Source organism: Rhagoletis pomonella, unplaced genomic scaffold, assembly GCF_013731165.1.
Source record: "Rhagoletis pomonella isolate Grant_MI unplaced genomic scaffold, Rhpom_1.0 Rhpom_scaffold_09375, whole genome shotgun sequence".
NCBI classification, from domain to species: domain Eukaryota; kingdom Metazoa; phylum Arthropoda; class Insecta; order Diptera; family Tephritidae; genus Rhagoletis; species Rhagoletis pomonella.
The window spans coordinates 540-6,103 of record NW_023467903.1 but is presented as its reverse complement, the minus strand read 5'-3'; the positions used below and the strand labels follow the sequence as shown (position 1 = coordinate 6,103).

At 45.3% G+C, this 5,564-nt stretch overlaps 1 pseudogene; it reads left to right on the top strand.

The window, feature by feature from the left end:
• Positions 1 to 4,263: 4,263 nt before the first annotated feature.
• On the top strand, positions 4,264 to 5,296 carry LOC118756241 (annotated as a pseudogene).
• The last annotated feature ends 268 nt before the right edge of the window (positions 5,297 to 5,564 follow it).

Here is a 5,564-nt window from a genome sequence, read left to right as displayed (position 1 = left end):
TTGATGACGGTAAAAGGCTGCCCGCAGGGGGGCGTACTGTCTCCCCTGCTTTGGAGTATACTAGTAGACGAACTAATTGAGTTACTATCCAACAACGGCATTTTGTGTCAAGGATATGCGGACGACATAGTAATTATAGCGAGGGGCAAAGTTGAAAGCACCCTCTGCGACATTGTACAAAGAGCACTTATCTTAACTAAAAGACGGTGTGGCCTTAACATAAACCCCGCCAAAACAGCCGTTATAACTTTTACTAGGAGAAGAAACCCCGCGGCACATCCTCTTAGAATGTGACGCGGTGTCGAGAAGAAGGCAAACACACTTGGGGAAGCTGTGGCCCGAGGCTTCAGACATTCACTCTCTACAGCCCTCGAAACTGCTCGGTTTCATCAGAGCACTGGGGCTGGACGAGTTGTTGTGATGAGCTCCGAGGGCACAATAGACCTAAGGTCGCAGTGCACATCCTCTAACAAATCTATATCTATACCCGCCGACAGCCGGTTCTACGTACCGGAATGACTCGGGTTTTGCCCGACCAAGGGCTGTTGTTTCGGCGATCTAACCCCGTTTAGGTCGGCGAAATCCGTCAAATATTGCTCTATTCTAGGGCTACATCTTCTCCGTACCCTTCTTCTCAGGGCTGCCATTGGGTCCAACCCAGGGCCAGAAACTTACACCAGCTGCGTATGCCAGAAACGACTGCATACAAACTCTACCTCGATCAGGTGCAATGCCTGTGACGCAACTGCTCGGACCTACGTACGCACCGGCAATGAACCACGTCGTTCGTGGCCCCATGCTGTGCGAGCCGGAACGCCTCCACGGCAAAACACCACCCGCCCGTGCAACACGCAACCAACACACCCACACCCCAACACAACATAACAATAGATACACACACAAACACAATAGCACCCACACACCGCCGCCGGCAACTTCTAGTCCCTCCAACAATTTGCTCGATTTGTCAGTCCTGAATATACCGTAACGTGACATCAGTCAACTACAACTCTTGTCTTGGCTGGTGCCACTTTAGGGCATACTCAGGACTTCGCAACACGCGTGATTGGACGAGTGACTATATCGGCCCCTGGTGTTCTGCCCAGTCGCATACCTCCCCCGCGACGCTAACCACCACCGTAAGGCAGCACCCCCTTTTGCAGCACGAACAGCAGGGAGCCGGCAGGCAACACAACCCCTTAACAGTCGAGTTCTGAACACATTGAAAACGACGAGCTACCGGCCACAGCTTCCAATTTGTCATTTTTATTATCTAAGCGCTTTGTCGATGGCGACATGATTTCTTTGAACGCGGCAGCGACATCATGAATTTGTATGAGTTTGACATAAAAGAAGAGGAAGAACCTTATCTGTCGCCAGAAAAATAGAAATAGATCTAATCTGGCCACAACCAAAGCCGTCGCGTAGCCCGGTCGTCGCCAAAATAATTATCTACATAAAAGTACGTGTTAAAATAATTTGACAGCTGTGGTTGTTAGCTCGTCGTTTTCATTGTGTTCGGGCTATCGGTCTCCCAAGCCACACAATGGTGCTACAATTTAACTGTAACGGACTCCAGAGCAAGATCGAGCAGATAACTGTATTTATGGGAAGGCATAGAATATTAACAGTTACGGTCAAAGAGACGAAGTTGCACGGCAATTAAACCTTGTTGTATTGCGCCGGATACAACGTGCACCGTCAAGATCGCGAGCGAGACAATGGTGGAGGTTTAGCGTTCATCACGCACCACACCGTGCAGTGTCGTCTTATTGAAGCAGATCCATCCTAGAATGTCAGGGTATTGATATCCGGTCAGGCGATGTTGAGCTCGAAATATTTAACGTATACATACCCCCTGCCACCAGATGCCCGGCAGGATATTACCCTGAAATAGGTGCGCTACTCAGAGGTGAAAACCGTATGGTAGTTGGCGACTTTAACGCGCACCACGATATTTGGCACTCAAGCCTGTCAAATGATCGTAGGGGAACACATCTGGCTGAGTAGATAGACGGTTCGATATTCTGCACAATAAACGACGACGCACCCACCAGGATTATGGGCAGCTGCTGCAGCTGGCCAGGTCTAACAATTGTCAGCGCTGGTCTGATTAACAGCGTATCATGGCGACCTATGCTGACCCTAGCATCAGACCATCTGCCTATAGTCATCTCGATTGATAAACATGCCGACTTTGCTCCCGCGGATCACCGGACCTATGTCAACTTTTCCAAAGCTGACTTGAAAGGCTTCGCGGATTTTATTAAAACCGCCTTCACTGCACTACCCTTACCAACCGACGTCCACATAGGTGCACGTAAATTCCGCAGGTTTGTCACTGCTGCTGCAGCTCGCTTTATCTCAGCAAGATGTATTAAGGATCCACGTCCGAACTTTCCTGCTGAAGCGGCTGTTCTGGCCGATGAGCGTGACAACCTTTGTCAGGCCGACTCCGGAAATCCCCCTATCAGGGATCTTGATTCGGAGATTCGGCAACTTGTGAATGTACATAAGCGGAAGAAATGGGAAGAGCATCTGAAGACCTGCAACTTCGCATCTGGTGTGAGTAAGCTTTGGTCAACCGTGACGTCGTTGTCCAACCCGACGAAGCGTGACGACGGAGTCGATATAGACTTTGGCCACGCTTCGTCGGACCCGGAGCGATGAGCGGGCCAATTTAGCTGGCAGTTTATTCTCCATCCTCCGGTGGATAAAGCCAACGTCGAGTGTCCAAAAGGCTGCACAAAATGCCAAAACCCAGTGTGCCTGTTGTTTTCACCAGCGGTGAGATAAGGGTAGCCATCGGGAAGGCGAAAGCCTCCAAAGCCATTGGACCCGACGGAATATGTATGTTGATGCTGAAAAATGTGGGTCCTGCGGGAGTTGCGTACCTAAGGGAGGTCCTCAACTTGTCTATGGTCACTTTCGTCATTCCAGACATATGGGAGATGGAGAGAGTGGTCCCACTGCTCAAACCGGGGAAACCAGCCAACAAAGGAGAGTCTTATCGGCCGATAACCCTCCTTTCCCCGGTAACGAAGACACTAGAGGCCTTGCTACTCCCGGATTTCACGAACCACCTGACCCCAGCAAAGCATCAGCATGGGTTCCCTAAAGTGCACAGAACAACAATAGCACTATTCAGTAGCGATGCACCTGTCCAAGGCGTTCGACACTGTCAGTCATTTCAACGCTGCTAGAAGACTTAGAGGCCTCCTCACTCCCACAGGGACTCAAAGGGTGGTCGGCGAATTATCTGAGTGGTCGACACTCGTCAGTAATATTTAGGGACAAAAACAGCAAACTAAGAAAAATAAAACAAGGGGTCCCACAGGGTAGGGTCCTAGCCCCACTATTGTTTAATTATTATATTTCAAAGCTCCCTCAACCACCAGAGGGTGTCAATATTGTCCCTTATGCTGACGATTGTTCGACCATGGCGTCTGGGAATGGAGTTGATGACTTGTGCTCGAAAGTAATCGGTTATCTCGCCGAACGTTCTCGCTTCTACATTGAAAGGAGCCTTTCCCTATCCCCTGCGAAATCCACGGCAACACTATTCAACACCTGGACGAAGGAGGTCAGACTGCAACTAGGTATTCACGTTGATGGCGTAACAATACCGACGGTGAATAACCCGAAAATCCTCGGATTTAACCTCGAAAGTCTGCTGAGAGATTTGGATAAAGTTGTACCTGTTTTGAGAAAAGCCAGGAACAGATGACCCAACAACCGTTATGTACACACAGACTTCCTTATATAGCTGCGGAAATGTGGTTTTCTTTTCAAAGAAGATGCTGAAGCATAATAGCCCGAACACAATGAAAACGACGTGCTACAAACCACAGCTGTCAAATTATTTTAACACGTACTCTTATGCAGATAATTATTTTGGCGACGACCGGGCTACGCGACGGCTGTGGTTGTGGCCAGATTAGATCTATTTCTATTTTTCTGGCGACAGATAAGGTTCTTCCTCTTCTTTTATGTCGAACTCATACAAATTCATGATGTCGCTGCCGCGTTCAAAGAAATCATGTCGCCATCGACAAAGCGTTTAGATAATGAAGATAACAAATTGGAAGCTGTGGTCTGTAGCTCGTCGTTTTCAATGTGTTCAGAACTTAATAAGTTTTGCGCTTCCGATACAAGTACTTTTTTTTCGATACCTACTTGGATCGCTGTAAAAAGTATCGAGTACAAAAATAATTGGTAAATCGAGAAAAGTATCGAGTATGTACTTTGAATTACTGGTATCGATGTATCCCTAATTGCTGAGATCGTTTCATCTCAAGTGCAAAGGACGGATATTATAAACTGAAATATATATTTGAAGAAATTTGAACAAAATGTTGCGAAAGCAACTTCATGCGCTTTTGAAGCCGTATTATTGGATAAACATTATTTTATCTGTATCGTATGTTGCTAAAAATCTAGTGCCATTATGTACAAGGCTGCTTAACCACCGTGGCGCGGATATGTGCGAATTAGATGGTCGTGAAACAGATTTTATTTTTTCCTTTAATTGTGGTTATGGTACGTTCGCGCAAAACTGGGCGCTTAACCATGGTCAATTACCTTTCCGCATCCTTTCTCTATACGAAAGTGGCTAATTTCATTCTATGGGCATACAGCGATTTTCGGTACGGTGTTGTTTTCTTATTACTCAGCATTGTATTAAGTACTCTATTGGCAGAACCATCTTACAGTGGTCCAGAACATATAACCTACTTCCGTAACATGCAAAATTTTGAAGAAGAATTGGTTCGGGATAAACGAATTAACTGGATAGTTTGTTTCTATACTGTGTGGAACCCGAATTGCGTGAATTTTGCTCCTATTTATGCTGAACTTTCAGCTGAATTCAATCTGGATATCTTAAAATTTGGCAAAGTTGATATTGGACGTTTTCCAGACGTGGCACTGAAATATCGAATATCTGACAGCAATTTCTCACGACAATTACCCACTATTATACTCTTTAATAACGGAACGGAAGTGGAACGAAGGCCATGTGGAGATTCAAGAGGAAAATTGCAAAAGTTTTTTTTTTCATCAGATAATATTCGTGCAGCATTTGCTTTGAACCAGCTCTACAAAGAATGCATCGAAAATCATATAAAGAAACCTGAGCAAATAATCGCCACCGCAGGGAACGCAGCAGCACAATAGCTTTGTCATATATAAGATCTAATAATTTATCAAATAAACGCCCAATCAGTATATAATTGCCATTCTAAAAAATAAACTGGCTGGTTCCATTACGGAACCAATTGCTATTCCGTGCAAAGTATAGTGAATTTTTTTATGAAACGCTGTGGGGATACTAATGGAGGTCTGCTTTAACTATATTTATCACTTTCACAATGTTGTTGCTAATAGTACTTAAGTTATTTGTTGTTAAAATATCCCGCCTGCTATCACATTTTGTTATAACTACACCTATCACTTTTATTTACACAAATATATTATCCCTAAAAGGTTCGCATACGTTTGTTATACCTTAATATACAATTATTAATTAATTAAGTAAAACGCGTTTATAAATGTCTTCGCAAACG